The sequence below is a fragment of the Bombina bombina genome, chromosome 6, assembly GCF_027579735.1.
Source record: "Bombina bombina isolate aBomBom1 chromosome 6, aBomBom1.pri, whole genome shotgun sequence".
Classification (NCBI taxonomy): Eukaryota; Metazoa; Chordata; class Amphibia; order Anura; family Bombinatoridae; genus Bombina; species Bombina bombina.
The window spans coordinates 1,095,865,959-1,095,883,179 of record NC_069504.1 but is presented as its reverse complement, the minus strand read 5'-3'; positions in this window follow the sequence as shown (position 1 = coordinate 1,095,883,179).

Here is a 17,221-nt window from a genome sequence, read left to right as displayed (position 1 = left end):
GTCACAATCATCCAGAGTAGATAGCACCTCCTTAAGCAGTGCGCGGAGATGCTCTAATTTAAATTTAAATGTCACAACATCAGGTTCTGCCTGTTGAGAAATTCTACCTGAATCAGAAATTTCCCCATCTGACAAAACCTCCCTCATGGCCACTTCAGATTGGTGTGAGGGTATGACAGAGCAATTATCATCAGCGCCCTCCTGCTCTACAGTGTTTAAAACAGAGCAATCGCGCTTTCTCTGAAAGGCAGGCATTTTGGATAAAATATTTGCTAAGGAGTTATCCATTACTGCCGTCAATTGTTGCATAGTAACAAGCATTGGCGCGCTAGAAGTACTAGGGGTCTCCTGCGTGGGCAAAACTGGTGTAGACACAGAAGGAGATGATGTAGAACTATGTCTACTCCCTTCATCTGATGAATCATCTTGGGCAACTTTGCTATCTGTGGCAGTACTGTCCTTACTTTGTTTGGACGCTATGGCACAATTATCACACATATTTGAAGGGGGAGACACATTGGCTTCCATACATACAGAACATAGTCTATCTGAAGGCACAGACATGTTAAACAGGCTTAAACTTGTCAATAAAGTACAAAAACCGTTTTAAAACAAAACCGTTACTGTCTCTTTAAATTTTAAACAGGGCACACTTTTTTACTGAATATGTGAAAAACTATGAAGAAATTGTTCAATTTTAACCAAATTTTCACCACAGTGTCTTAAAGCATTCAAAACATTGCACCCCAAATTTCAGACCTTTAACCCTTAAAATGAGGAAACCGGAGCCGTTTACAGTTTTAACCCCTCTACAGTCCCAGCTCCAGCCTTTGCTGCGACTTTACCAAACCCAGGGGGGTATACGATACCAAATGAAGCCTTCTAGGAACCTTTTCAACTACTTCCAGACCCACACACATGCAGCTGCATGTACTGCTCTCAAAAGTAACTGCGCAGTAATGGCGCGAAAATGAGGCTCTGTCTACTATAGAGAAGGCCCTTCCTGACTGGGAAGGTGTCTAAACCAGTGCCTGACGTAAAAAAACGTTCCCCAAAGTTATAAAGTGTGAATTTCAACATCAAACTGTATAAAAAGCCCAAATAAAGCAATCAATCTAGCCCATAAAAGTGTCTACCAGTTTTATAGCCCATATTAAGCCCTTTATTCTGTTTGAGACTAAGAAAATGGCTTACCGGTCCCCATGAGGGGAAAATGACAGCCTTCCAGCATTACACAGTCTTGTTAGAAATATGCCTAGTCATACCTTAGGCAGAAAAGTCTGCCAACTGTTCCCCCCAACTGAAGTTATCTCATCTCAACAGTCCTGTGTGGGAACAGAAAACGATTTTAGTTACTGCTGCTAAAATCATACTCCTATCACAAACAGAACTCTTCATCCTTTTCTGTTTCAGAGTAAATAGTACATACCAGCACTATTTTAAAATAACAAACTCTTGATAGTAGAATAAAAAACTACAACTAAACACCACATACTCTTCACCATCTCCGTGGAGATGCTGCTTGTTCAGCGGCAAAGAGAATGACTGGGGTGGGCGGAGCCTAGGAGGGACTATATGGACAGCTTTTGCTGTGCTCTTTGCCATTTCCTGTTGGGGAAGAGAATATTCCCACAAGTTATGGATGACGCCGTGGACCGGACACACCAATGTTGGAGAAAACTTTCCTGAAGTATATCAGTCTTATCCTGCAAAGTAAGGTCAGTCCAGCCCCGAAATACCAGGCAATTCTCCTTTGAACAAGGAACATGACAAACCCAGGCGATCGTTTCGGCCTTCTGTGGGCCTCGTCAGTAAGGTGCAGCCATATACTTCTAAGCACACTGGGCAAGGAGTCCACGTCTGGTTTCCACCATCACCCTTAAGGAGACCTCCCCAAGGTCATAATAATTTGCATACAAAGACAGAAGCGCTCTACCAGGAACAAACAACAGCTCATTAGCTTGTTCTGTGGCGAGTTACCACATAGGAGCAGCCTCTTTTATACCAGTTGTGCTTTTCACAAAGGAAAACTTTCCTGAAGTATATCAATCTGATTAGGTCAGCCCAGCTCCGAAATACCAGGCAATTCTCCTTTGAACAAGGAACATGACAACCCAAGATGATCACTTCGGCCTTCTGTGGGCCTTGTCAGTGAGGTGCAGCCATATTCCTCTAAGCACATTGGGCAAGGAGTTCACATCTGGTTTCCACCATCACCCTTAGGGAGACCTCCCCAGGGTCATAATAGCTTGCATACAAAGTAAGACGCGCTCTACCAGGAATGAACAACAGCTCAGTAGCTTGTTTTGTGGCAAGTTACCACCTAGGAGCAGCCTCTTTTAGCCCAGTTGTGCTTACCACAAAGGACAACTTTCCTGAAGAATATCAGTTTGATTCTGCCAAGTAAGGTCAGTCCAGCCCCGAAATACAAGGCAATTCTCATTTGAACAAGGAACATGACAACCCCAGACAATCGTTTCTGCCTTCTGTGGGCCTCGTCAGTGAGGTGCACTGCGGTTCGTTCCTGGCAGACTGCTTCTCTTTCTGTTTTGCATATGTTAATATGACCCTGGGGATAGTCTCTCTATGGGTAATGGGGGAAACCAGACGTGGACTCCTGGCCCAATGTGCTTAGAGGAATATGGCTGCACCTCACTAACGAGGCCCAGAGAAGGCTGTGGTTGCCGTTTTCCTTGTTCAGAGAATTCCCTGGTATTTCGGGGCTGGACTGACCATGTCGGCGGGATCAGACTGATATGCTACAGGAAAGTTGTCCTCTGTGAAAAGCACAATTGGGCAGAAAGAAGCTACTTCCAGGAGATAACTGTGCCATAGAACAAGCTATTGAAGCTGCTGTTCGTTCCTGGCAGACTGCTTCTCTTTCTGTTTTGCATATTTTCAATTTAAACAGTAAAACAAATGAGAATGACACAGACAAAAATATTGGTACACTTAACCTAATATTTAGTAGCACAGCCTTTGGAGACAATAACTCCAATCAAGCACTTTCTGTAGCTCTGAATAAGATAAAGATTTTTAACTCGGAATTTGACCCACTCTTCTAGAGCAAACTGCTCCAGTTCTTTTAGGTTTGATGGGTGTCTTTTCCCAACTATGAGTTTAAGCTCTTCCCACAGATGTTCGATGGAATTCAGATCTGGACTCACAGAAGCCACTTCCAAATGGTCCAATGTTCTCTTCTCATTCATTCTTGGGTGCTTTTTGAGGTAATGTTTCAGGTCATTATCCTGCTGGAGGACCCATGACCTGCAACTGAGACACACCTTACTGACACTGGGCAGTACATTTTGATGCTGAAAGCTTTCATAGTCTTCTGATTTAATTATGCTCTTTAAAAGCTTCTTTTTTCCATCAGTAAACATGGAGTTGTTGTGATTTGCCAAAAAGCTCTATTTTTGTTTAGTCTGTCCAAAGCATATTCTCCCAGTTGCTTGTCAACATTAATTTTGGCAAAACCCAAATTACAAATGCAAGAAAAAAAGAAAAACACAAACCACTGCCAATCATAAACCTTTCATGTCTCAAGTCAACATTAATCACTTTCTTGACCAAACAGGTCAAACTTAGGAAGATGAATAGTATCATATCCTAGGTGGCTCAAAGCTTGCTTGGAGATACACAGAACTATTTTCACACTCAGTAAGCTAGTTTTGCTCACAAGAGGGCTGGGGCTTAAGGACAGCGATGACAAGTCAATCCCTAATACCTACAGATTTCGATATTTTGACATTTAGTAGAGTGTTCCCCTTAAAATCATAAATTATGCTTACCTGATAATTTAATTTCCTTCTGTATGAGGAGAGTCCACAGCATCATTCCTTACTGTTGGGAAATACTAAACCTGGCCACCAGGAGGAGGCAAAGACACCCCAGCCAAAGGCTTAAATACTTCCCCTTACTTCCCTCATATCCCAGTCATTCTGCCAAGGGAACAAGGAACAGTAGGAGAAATATCAGGGTATAAATGGTGCCAGAAGAACAAAAAAAAATGTTCCGCCCAATGGAGAAAAAGGGCGGGGGCTGTGGACTCTTCTCATACAGATGAAAATGAAATTATCAGATAAGCTTAATTTATATTTTCCATCTTAATATGATTAATATCCTTACTTGTGGGAAACATATACCCAAGCTCTAGAGGACATTGAATGAAAAATGGTAGGTTAAAAAGATAGGCAGACTGTAAGGTTTTACCCCTTTAAGGAACTCAATATACAGATTTAAATGTAAATAGTTAATTTGTATCACCACTTGAATAATTGCCCAATTTGTTTAAGGCAATCAAAGATAGCAGTGAAGTTATTATAGAATGATTTGTTGTTTACAGAACCAAAAACTTATATTTGGTACAGATAGAAATTAATGGTAAATGAAGGGTTAACACCTAGAAGCAGATATGGTTATTTATCTCACTAGTTTGAACTAGATGGAAGTGAGGCTTAAGTACTTTATTCAATTTGCTCTGTATTAGTTAGATAAGACAATATCGTTATTTTAGGAATAGTATCCCTTTGTTTTATTTCAGTTCACAGACTTGTTATTATAGAAAATCGGTACCTTAATTTTAGGCAGTCTCTGATACCTGTTGCTCACACGGCGCTCCGGTGTAGATCTGTGCTGATGTGACACTGGTGATTCCGCTAAACCGGAAGTTCCGGTTTCTCTCCAGAGTGCTTCTGGGAAATGTAGTCCTGCTCTGTGTATTAGGAAAAGAACGGTTACGGTAAGAAATATACTTGCTGTAAAAGATCTTATTGTAGCTGAGCAAATGCCAGGTCGAAGTATTTATTCCTCTGTGGAGTGGAAAAGAGATAGAGGAGTTTTAAAGGAATCCGGTCCTTCTGTTGGAGCTGTTAGGTCTCACAGCTCACTTGTGCTGAGACGAAAAGTTTCTCCTTTACAAGTTGGGAATGAGGCTTGGTTCTCCAGGTGTTCGTATGAGATGAATCAGAATAACTAAGCAATCCTGCTTAGTTGCTCTGGTTATTTAAAGGGGAATTAATCAATAGAATTTGTCAAGAAGGAATGTCTTAAAGTCACAGTAAACCTTACAGGACCCCCCTCTCAAGGACGCTGTTCCACAGCGGTAGGACGAGGTCTATCCGGGTGACGGCGATGAAAAGAAGAGATCAACCTGGGCGCCCTAATATTAGAAGCAGGCTCCCATGAATCTTCATCAGAAGAGAAATTCTTGCATCGAATCAGGTACTGCAAGGAACCCTGACGCAATCTTGAATCCAGAATAGAATGGACTTCAAACTCATCAGGATCAAGGAGGACAGGTGGAGGTGGAAGGAGAATATCGGTAACCCTCTGATCCTTATAAGGCTTCAAAAGTGATACATGTATCGTTGGGTGAATTCGAAGGCTATCTGGAAGATCAAGAATAACAGCGTTTTGATTTACTATTCCTTTAATACGGTAGGGACCAATAAAGAGACTTGCCATTTTTTTGCTGGGTAATTGTAATTTTAAGTTTCTGGTCGATAGCCAAACCTTTTCACCAATGGAGTAGTTCGGAGGTTTTCTCCTACGTAAGTCATAATACCTTTTTTGTGTATTTTGTGAGTCTTCAATATTCTGAAGTATGAAGTTGAAGTTGTCAATTAGAGAATTATGTAATTCATCCACTAGAGGGAAATCCAAGTCATCATTTGAGTCCAGTAAAAAGGTGGGATGGTATCCATAATTGGCGAGGAACGGTGTGATTTTGGTTGATGCATTTACAGAGTTGTTGTATGCGAATTCTGCCGTAGATATGTAATCAGCCCAATTGTTTTGATGATAAGAGCAAAAACACCGTATGTATTGCTCCAACCACTGATTTACACGTTCCGCCTGGCCATTTGTCTGTGGGTGGAATGAGGTAGAGAATCTATGATCTATCTGAGTGAGTTTACATAATTTTGACCAAAACCTGGAGGTAAATTGTGTACCTCTATCTGTTGTGAGTATAGATGGAATTCTGTGAAGTTTCACTATATTGTCTAGGAACAGTTGAGATGTTTCGGCTGAGGTCGGGAGTTTGTGAAATGGTAGAAAATGGGCCATTTTAGTGAAAATATCTACGACCACAAAAATTGTAGTCTGATTTTTTGATGGAGGTAGGTCTACAATGAAATCCATCGACAGATGTTGTCAAGGTTTCGTGGGTATAGGAAGAGACATGAGTAATCCATATGGGGGTTTTCTCTCAGGTTTGGAAGTGTTGCATGTTATGCAAGTTTGAATGTACTGTTGTACGGTTTCTCTCATTTTTGGCCACCAAAATGACCTTTTGAGTAATTCTAGAGTGTGTTGTATTCCTGGGTGTCCCGAAAGGGGAGTATCATGGTGATTCTGTAGAAGGGTAGGTCTCATTGAAGTTGGTATATAGATCTTTCCTTTGTGATAGTAAATCCCAGATCTTTTTTGAAGAGTAGAGTGATCCTGATCAGTCTCTTCACTTGTATGCTTTTTTATGTCTGACAAAAAAGAGTTGGTGAGTCCAATAAACCGGTCTTTGGGTATAATCTCTGTTGGATTAATTTGGGAGTCCGGTTTTTCTGGTACTCGTGAAAGAGCGTCTGCCTTACCATTTTTGTTAGCTGGTCTATAGATAATGTTGAAAGAGAATCTAGAGAAGTATAGGCTCCAACGGACTTGTCTTCCCGATAATGTTTTATTATTTTGCAAATACTGGAGGTTTTTGTGGTTGGTGAAAATTTTGATTGGATATGTTGTACCTTCCAAAAGATGTCTCCAGTATTCAAGTGCCTGTTTTATAGCTAGAAGCTCTTTTTCTCCTATAGGATAATTTCTTTCTGCAGGTGTCATTATTTTTGAGTAATAGGAGATGGGGTGTACTCCATAGGTATTGAATGTTCTAATGTGTCAACATTTAAACATGGGTGTTTTTTTATGTACAATGTTTAGTACAATATTGTGAGTTAAACTTAATTTGTGTAACCAATTAATTCCCAAGACTATAGAATAGTTAGGAGAGGGTAAAATATCAAAAGAAATAAATTCACTATGACCTAATATAGACATTTGAATTGGTATGGTTTGATGTGTTATGGGACCTGTTGTTATGGGTGAACCATCAATCACACGGACACAGATAGGTTTAGTGTTGCGAACAAGAGGTATTTTATTTGACTTAACAATTTGCAAATCAATAAAGTTGCGGTAGGCTCCAGAATCTATGATCCCATTAATCGTCAGATGATTTTGATCCCACTGTAGGAAAAGGGATAGAGTGAAATAAGCTGGGTTATGTACATTTAATATTGTAGTACAAGAATAACCGGACTTACTTCTTTTGTTCTTTTGGAGGATGGGGTAATCCTGGACAGTATGTAGTGGGTTAGCACAGTACATACATAAAGATTTAATTCTTCGACGAAGTCTTTCCTCTGGTGTGAGTGGACCTCTGGCTATTCCTATCTCCATAGGTTGTTCAGCAGGTTTCAAGGTTGAAGTACTCTCACGTGAAGATTGTCCGGTATAGGTTTTTGGACGGGCATCAGTATTAAAACGTTCAGCACGTCTTTCACGCAATCTACGGTCTAATAGTGTGGCCGTTCTCATTAATGCATCCAGAGATATTGGTAATTCGACTCTGGCAAGCTCATCCTTCAAACTATCAGCAAGTCCAAGTCTGAACTGGTTGCGAAGTGCAACTTGGCTCCATTGGGAGTCAGATGCATATAATTTAAAATCTGCAACATAGTCCTCGACTGACCTCTTACCCTGTTTCAAATTCCTCATGGAGGATTCTGCAGTTAGTTGGACATCTTTATCTTGGTATAAATCATCAAGTGCTTCAAAAAATTCATCAAGTGACCCCAATAGAGGATCCTCTGTTTCACATAAATTATCAGCCCATGAACGAGGCTCACCTTTCATGAATGAAATAATACTCAGAACCTTAACCCTCTCAGTTGGGTAAGTTCTGGGTTTTAATTGAAACAAAAGTTGGCAGGAGTTTTTAAACTGCCTATAGAGCTTACGGTTTCCAGAAAAGGGTTCTGGTAACATAACTTGGGGTTCTGGGCTATTATCATGTTGCGATGATCTGAGAGTTATGGAATCCCTTATTATTGCTCTTAAGGACTGATTCTCTATTTGTACATCGTGGACTGCTTGTGTCAGCTGATCCACTTTCTGTGATAAGTTATATACAATTTGAGGAATATCTGTTGGTTCCAATTCCATTTTTATGGCTTAGTTATTATGAAAGGTTTTAAACCTTTAAGGAACTCAATATACAGATTTAAATGTAAATAGTTAATTTGTATCACCACTTGAATAATTACCCAATTTGTTTAAGGCAATCAAAGATAGCAGTGAAGTTATTATAGAATGATTTGTTGTTTACAGAACCAAAAACTTATATTTGGTACAGATAGAAATTAATGGTAAATGAAGGGTTAACACCTAGAAGCAGATATGGTTATTTATCTCACTAGTTTGAACTAGATGGAAGTGAGGCTTAAGTACTTTATTCAATTTGCTCTGTATTAGTTAGATAAGACAATATCGTTATTTTAGGAATAGTATCCCTTTGTTTTATTTCAGTTCACAGACTTGTTATTATAGAAAATTGGTACCTTAATTTTAGGCAGTCTCTGATACCTGTTGCTCACACGGCTCTCCGGTGTAGATCTGTGCCGATGTGACACTGGTGATTCCGCTAAACCGGAAGTTCCGGTTTCTCTCCAGAGCGCTTCTGGGAAATGTAGTCCTGCTCTGTGTATTAGGAAAAGAATGGTTACGGTAAGAAATATACTTGCTGTAAAAGATCTTATTGTAGCTGAGCAAATGCCAGGTCGAAGTATTTATTCCTCTGTGGAGTGGAAAAGAGATAGAGGAGTTTTAAAGGAATCCGGTCCTTCTGTTGGAGCTGTTAGGTCTCACAGCTCACTTGTGCTGAGACGAAAAATGTTTCTCCTTTACAAGTTGGGAATGAGGCTTGGTTCTCCAGGTGTTCGTATGAGACAAATAAGAATAACTAAGCAATGCTGCTTAGTTGCTCTGGTTATTTAAAGGGGAATTAACCAATAGAATTTGTCAAGAAGGAATGTCTTAAAGTCACAGTAACCCTTACACGGACCCTATTCTGAGGGCACTACAGTCTGCAAAACCTTTCTCCCAAAAGCTGCTTCAAACATGTCAAATTTGTAAAACTTTGAAAAAGTCTGTAAGGAGGACCAGGTAGCCGCCCTACCAATCTGCTCCATAGAGGCCTCATTTTTAAAGGCCCAAGAAGAAGCCACAGCTCTAGTTGAATGAGCCGTAATCCTCTGAGGAAGCTTATGTCCCACGGTTTAATATGCTAAGCGGATAATACTCCTCAACCAAAAAGATAGAGAAGTGGCAGAAGCCTTCTGCCCTCTGCGCTTCCCAGAATAAACAACAAATAATGCCGAAGTCTGTCTAAAATCCTTCGTAGCTTGAAGATAGAATTTCAAAGCTTGAACCACATACAAATTATGAAGTAATCGTTCCTTTAAAGAAGAAGAAGGATTAGGACACAAGGAAGGAACCACGATCTCCTGATTGATGTTGCGATCAGACACCACCTTAGGGAGAAAACCCAACCCAGTGCAAAGAACAGCCTTATAAGCATGAAAAAACAAAATTTATGCTTACCTGATAAATTTCTTTCTCTTGTGGTGTATCCAGTCCACGGGTTCATCCATTACTTGTGGGATATTCTCCTTCCCAACAGGAAGTTGCAAGAGGACACCCACAGCAGAGCTGTCTATATAGCTCCTCCCCTAACTGCCACTCTCAGTCATTCGACCGAGAACAAGCAAGAAAAAAGGAGAAACTATAGGGTGCAGTGGTGACTGTAGTTTAAAAATAAAAAACACCTGCCTTAAAGTGACAGGGCGGGCTGTGTACTGGATACACCATAAGAGAAAGAAATTTATCAGGTAAGCATAAATTTTGTTTTCTCTTGTAAGGTGTATCCAGTCCACGGGTTCATCCATTACTTGTGGGATACCAATACCAAAGCTTTAGGACACAGATGAAGGGAGGGACAAGGCAGGAACTTAAACGGAAGGCACCACTGCCTGCAAGACCTTTCTCCCAAAAATAGCTTCCGAGGAAGCAAAAGTATCAAATTTGAAGAATTTAGAAAAAGTATGAAGCGAAGACCAAGTCGCCGCCTTACAAATCTGTTCAACAGAGGCCTCATTTTTAAAAGCCCATGTGGAAGCTACCGCTCTAGTGGAATGAGCTGTAATTCTTTCAGGAGGCTGCTGGCCAGCAGTCTCATAAGCTAAACGGATTATGCTTCTCAGCCAAAAAGAAAGAGAAGATGCCGAAGCCTTTTGGCCTCTCCTCTGTCCAGAGTAAACGACAAACAATGCAGATGTTTGACGAAAATCCTTAGTAGCTTGTAAATAAAACTTTAAAGCATGAACCACGTCAAGATTGTGTAATAGACGTTCCTTCTTTGAAGAAGGATTAGGACACAGTGACGGAACAACAATCTCCTGATTGATATTCTTATTAGATACCACCTTAGGAAAAAAAAAACAGGTTTGGTACGCAAAACTACCTTATCTGCATGGAAGATCAGATAAGGGGAATCACACTGTAAGGCAGATAGCACTGAAACTCTTCGAACCGAAGAGATAGCTACCAAAAACAGCACTTTCCAAGATAAAAGCTTGATATCTATGGAATGCAGAGGTTCAAACGGAACCCCTTGAAGAACTGTAAGAACTAAATTTAAACTCCATGGCAGAGCAACAGGTTTAAACACAGGCTTGATTCTAACTAAAGCCTGACAAAACGCTTGAACGTCTGGAACATCTGCCAGACGCTTGTGCAGAAGAATAGAGAGAGCAGAAATCTGTCCCTTTAAAGAACTAGCTGACAATCCTTTCTCCAATCCTTCTTGGAGAACGGATAATATCCTAGGGAATCCTGACTTTACTCCATGAGTAACCCTTGGATTCACACCAATGAAGATATTTACTATCACTGTCGGTGACACCACTATCTCCCCATCACCCCAAGTCCGCTGCCTTGGAGTTACACTCGACTCCAATCTGTCCTTCATACCCCACATCCAATCGCTCTCTTCATCCTGTCGCAACCACCTACGCAATATCTCCAAAATTCGTCCTTTTCTGAGTGCTGAAACTACTAAACAGCTAGTCCATTCCCTAGTAATTTCCCGGCTTGACTACTGTAACAACCTACTAACTGGCCTTCCTCTCTCCCGCCTCTCCCCCCTTCAATCCATCCTAAATGCCTCTGCTAGGCTAATCCACCTCTCCCGACGCTCTGTATCTGCCGCACCCCTCTGTGAGTCCCTTCACTGGCTCCTCATTCACAGCAGAATTAAATTCAAAATTCTCACTTTGACCTACAAAGCCCTTACCAATGCAGCCCCCCTCCCCCATACCTGTCCTCACTCATCAACAAATATACTCCAGCCCGTCCCCTAAGATCCAAAAACGATCTACTCCTTGCCTCTTCTACCATCACCTCCTAGACTACAGGACTTCTCTCGTGCGGCACCAACCCTCTGGAACGCACTTCCTCGTGCTGTCAGACTTTCCCCCAACCTCTCCTCCTTTAAACGCTTCCTAAAGACCTTCTTGTTCAGGGAAGCCTATAAACAAATCAGTAACTAATGAATTCCACTTTCCTAATAGTTGCCCTCATCTAACTTCACACTAACATCATTCCCACCTTTGCAGTCCCCACCTCCTGTTTCTCACCCTCCTACCCATTTAGATTGTAAGTTCCCATGGGAACAGGGCTCCCAATTCCTGTATTTGTTTGTTAAATTTGTCTGGTGTCTCATATTGTACTGTCCTTTTATCTTTGTTACCTATGAACAGCGCTGCGGAATCTGTTGGCGCTTTATAAATAAAGAATAATAATAATAATAAATTTACACCATATCTTATGATATATTTTCCTGGTGACAGGCTTTCGAGCCTGAATTAAGGTATCAATGACCGACTCGGAGAAACCACGTTTTGATAAAATCAAGCGTTCAATCTCCAAGCAGTCAGCCGCAGAGAAATTAGATTTGGATGTTTGAATGGACCTTGGAGTAGAAGGTCCTGCCTCAGCGGCAGAGTACATGGTGGAAAGGATGACATGTCCACCAGATCTGCATACCAAGTCCTGCGTGGCCACGCAGGTGCTATCAGAATCACTGAAGCTCTCTCCTGCTTGATCTTGGCAATCAGACGAGGGAGGAGAGGAAATGGTGGGAACACATAAGCCAGGCTGAAGGACCAGGGCACTGCTAGAGCATCTATCAGCGCTGCCTGGGGATCCCTTGACCTGGACTCGTAACAATGAAGCTTGGTGTTCTGACGAGACACCATCAGATCCAGTTCTGGTTTGCCCCATAGTTGAATTAGCTGGGCAAATACCTCCGGATGGAGCTCCCACTCCCCCGGATGAAAAGTCTGCCGAGTTAGAAAATCCGCCTCCCAGTTCTCTACTCCTGGGATATGGATAGCTGAGAGATGGCAAGAGTGAACCTCTGCCCATAGAATTATCTTTGAAACCTCCAACATTGCCAGGGGGCTTCTTGTTCCCCCCTGATGGTTGATATAGGCTACAGTGATATTGTCCGACTGAAATCTGATGAACCTGACCGCAGCTAGTTGAGGCCAAGCCTGAAGAGCAATGAATATCGCTCTCAGTTCCAGAATGTTTATCGGAAGGAGGGCTTCCTCCTGAGTCCATGAACCCTGAGCCTTCAGGGAGTTGCAGATTGCGCCCCAGCCCAGAAGGCTGGCATCTGTCGTTACTATAGTCCACTCTGGCCTGCGGAAACTCATTCCCCTGGACAGATGGACCCGAGATAACCACCAGAGAAGAGAATCCCTGGTCTCTTGATCCAGATTTAGCAGAGGGGACAAATCTGTGTAGTCCACATTCCACTGATTGAGCATGCAAAGTTGCAGTGGTCTGAGATGCAGGCGGGCAAACGGAACTATGTCCATTGCCGCTACCATTAGGCCGATTACTTCCATACACTGAGCCACTGACGGCCGAGAAGTGGAATGAAGAGCATGGCAGGAAGTTAGAAGCTTTGATAATCTGACCTCTGTCAGAAAAATGTTCATTTCTACTGAATCTATCAGTGTTCCTAGGAAGGAAACTCTTGTGAGAGGGGAGAGAGAACTCTTTTCTACGTTCACCTTCCACCCGTGAGACCTCAGAAAGGCCAGAACAATGTCCGTAATGGGACTTGGCGATTTGAAAAGTCGACGTCTGTATCAGAATGTCGTCTAGGTAAGGAGCCACCACTATGCCCCGTGGCCTTAGAACCGCCAGTAGGGACCCTAGAACCTTCGTAAAGATTCTTGGTGCCGTGGCTAACCCAAAGGGAAGAGCCACAAACTGGTAATGCCTGTCTAAGGAGGGGAACTTGAGGAACTGATGATGATCTCTGTGAATTGGAATGTGGAGATAAGCATCCTTTAAGTCCACGGTAGTCATATATTGACCTTCCTGGATCATAGGAAGGATGGTTCGGATAGTCTCCATCTTGAAGGATGGGACCCTGAGAAATTTGTTTAGGATCTTGAGATCCAAGATTGGTCTGAAAGTTCCCTCTTTTTTGGGAACTATAAACAGATTTGAATAGAAGCCCTGCCCCTGTTCCTCCCTTGGAACTGGGTGGATCACTTGGTTCGGTCTCCAGACTGGTTTGGACTGGGCGAAATTTCCCTCTTGTTTTGCATTAGAGGAAACTGAAGCTGCGCCACTCTTGAAGTTTTGAAATGAACGAAAATTATTCTGTTTGGTCCTTAATTTATTGGACCTATCCTGAGGAAGGACGTGACCTTTTCCTCCAGTAATATCAGAAATGATCTCCTTCAGGCCCGGCCCAAATAGGGTCTGTCCTCTGAAGGGGATGTTGAGAAGCTTAGTCTGCTGACCAGGACTTAAGCCATAGCGCCCTGCGCGCCAGAATGGCAAAACCTGAATTCTTAGCCGTTAGTTTGGTTAGATGAAAAACTGCGTCAGAAATAAAGGAATTAGCTAACTTGAGAGCTTTAATCCTGTCTAAAATATCATCTAACGGGGTCTCCACCTGTAGAGCCTCCTCAAGAGACTCGAACCAGAAAGCCGCTGCAGCAGTAACTGGGGCAATGCATGCAAGAGGCTGGAGAATAAAACCTTGATGGATAAAACATTTCTTAAGGAGACCCTCCAATTTTTTATCCATAGGATCTAAGAAAGCACAACTGTCCTTGACGGGGATTGTTGTATGCTTAGCTAGGGTAGAAACAGCACCCTCCACCTTAGGAACCGTCTGCCACGAGTCCCGTATGGCGGCATCTGTGGGAAACATCTTTTTAAAAGCAGGAGGGGGAGAGAACGGAACACCTGGTCTATCCCATTCCTTAGTAATAATTTCCGAGAACCTTTTAGGGACTGGAAAGACATCAGTGTAAACAGGCACTGCAAAGTATTTGTCCATTTTACACAGTTTCTCTGGAACTACAATGGGGTCACAGTCATCCAGAGTCGCTAAAAACCTCCCTGAGCAATAAGCGGAGGTGTTCAAGCTTAAATTTAAAGGCTGTCATTTCAGAATCGGACTGAAGTAACGTCTTACCTGAATCTGAAATCTCACCCTCAGATAGCAACTCCCTTGCCGCGGCTTCGGAGCATTGTGTGGGTATATCGGACAAAGCTATTAAAGCGTCAGAGAGCTCTGTATTTGTTCTAGCCCAGAGCTGTCTCACTTTCCTTGTAACCCTGGCAGTTTGGACAATACCTCTGTGAGGGTAACATTCATAACTGCTGCCATGTCCTGAAAGGTAAATGCATTGGACGCGCTAGATGTACTTGGCGTCACCTGAGCGGGAGTTAAAGGTTCTGACACGTGGGGAGAGCTAGATGGCATAACCTCCCTTTTGTCAGTCTGAGAAACCTCTGGTGGTAAATATTTAAATGCCATAATATGGTCTTTATAATTTATAGAAATTTCAGTACATTTGGTACACATTCTAAGAGGGGGTTCCACAATGGCTTCTAAACATATTGAACAAGGAGTTTCCTCTATATCAGACATGTTTAACAGACTAGTAATGAGACCAGCAAGCTTGGAAAACACTTTAATAAATGTGAAACAGTAATTAAACAAAACCGGTACTGTGCCTTTAAGAGAAAAAAACTATCACATAAACTGCAAAACAGTGTTAAAAAGTAGTAAACTCTTCGAAATTTTTACAGTGTGTATAAGGGACTAAAGCAGCATTGCACCCACTTGCAAATGGATGATTAACCCTTTAGGCCCCAAACCGGATTTGAAAAACTTTAAAACTCCTGGAGAAAAGAAAGTATCATGGCAGCCTTAACTATATGCAAGGCTAAACCACGTTCTTCACACCAGAATAAGTAAACTCTCCACACCTTATGATAGATGCAATGAATAACAGGCTTTCGAGCCTGAATGACAGTATTAATAACCCTCTCAGAGAAACCTCTCTTGGCTAGGACTAAGCGTTCAATCTCTACGCAGTCAGCCTCAGAGAATCTAGATTTTGATGAACAAATGGACCCTGTTCCAGCAGATCCCTGCGACAAGGTAACTTCCACGGAGGAGATGAGGACATCCCCACCAGGTCCACAAACCACATCCTTCGAGGCCACGATGGAGCAATCAGTATCACTGATGCCTGCTCCTGCTTGATGCGGACCACTACACGAGGAAGAAGTGGTAACTGCGGGAAAATGTAAATCAGATTGAACCTCCAAGGCACTGCTAATGCATTTATTAGCTCCGCTTGAGGATCCCTGGACTGCGACCCATACTTGGGTAGCTTGGAATTAAGCCGCAACGCCAGGAGATCTATCTCCGGCGCCCCCCATTTTTTGCAAATCTCCGCAAACACCTCGGGATGGAGAGAACATTTCCCCGGATGAAAGTATTGTTTGCTGAGGAAAATATGCTTCCCAGTTGTCCACATCCGGAATGTGGATCAATGACAGCAAGCAGTTGTGGGCCTCTGCCAACTCCAGAATCCAAGATACTTCCCTTATTGCTAGGGAGCTTCTCGTTCCCCTTGATGGTTGATGTAAGCCACCGAGGTTATGTTGTCTGATTGGAATCTGATAAACTGGGACGCACCCAGAAGAGGCCAAGCCTTCAGAGCATTGAAGATTGCCCGAAGTTCCAGAATGTTGATCGTGAGGAAGGATTCCTCTCGAGTCCACAGGCCCTGTGCCTTTCAAGCACCCCAAACAGCTCCCCATCCTGATAGACTTGCGTTCGTAGTCACATTCTTCCAAGATGGTCTCAAGAAGGATGTCCCTTGGGACAGGTAATCTGGACAGAGCCACCAGGAGAGCATTCTCTCGACTGGTTGTCCAGAGAAATCTGTTCAGACAGATCCGAATGATCGCCGTTCCACTGTCTCAGCATGCACAGCTGTAGTGGTCTGAGATGGAATCTGGCAAAAGCTGCTGGACACCATGAGACCAATCACCTCCATACACTGAGCCACAGAGGGCCTTAAGGAGGTCTGGAGGGCAAGAAAAGCGGAAGTTAGCTTGTAACATCTCTGGTCTGTAAGGAATATCCTCATGTATATGGAGTCTATGATAGTACGCAGGAATTCCATCAAGGTACTGGGAATAAGAGAACTCTTTTCTAAGTTTATCTTCCCTCCATGAGATCGAAGAAGAAACAGAAGAGATTTTGAATGGTCTTCTGCCAGACGACAAGATGGTGCTTGAACCAGAATATTGTCCAAGTACAGAGCTACTGCTATACCTCTGGTTCTGGCAACTGCAAGCAGAGCCCCTAGAACCTTCGTAAAAACTCTTGGAGCAGTAGCTAGACCAAACGGAAGTGCCAAAACTAGAAGTGCAGGTCCAGGAACGCAAACCTTAGGAACTTGAAGTGTTCCTTGTGAATTGGAACGTGAAGGTAAGCATCATTCAGATCTATAGTGGTCATGAACTGTCCTTCCTGAACTAATGGAAGGATGGACCTTATCCTCTCCATCTTGAACGAGGGGACATATAGGAATTTGTTTAAGCACTTTAGGTCCAGAATCGTGCGAAATCCCTCCTCCTTTGGGACCACAAAACTGTTTGAATAGTATCCCAAACCTCTTTCTGCAAGAGGTACCGGGACAATGATAGATCCCTCACGCACCCCAGAAAGGCTTCTCTCTTTTCTGGCCTGGAAGACAGGTGTGATAGGAGG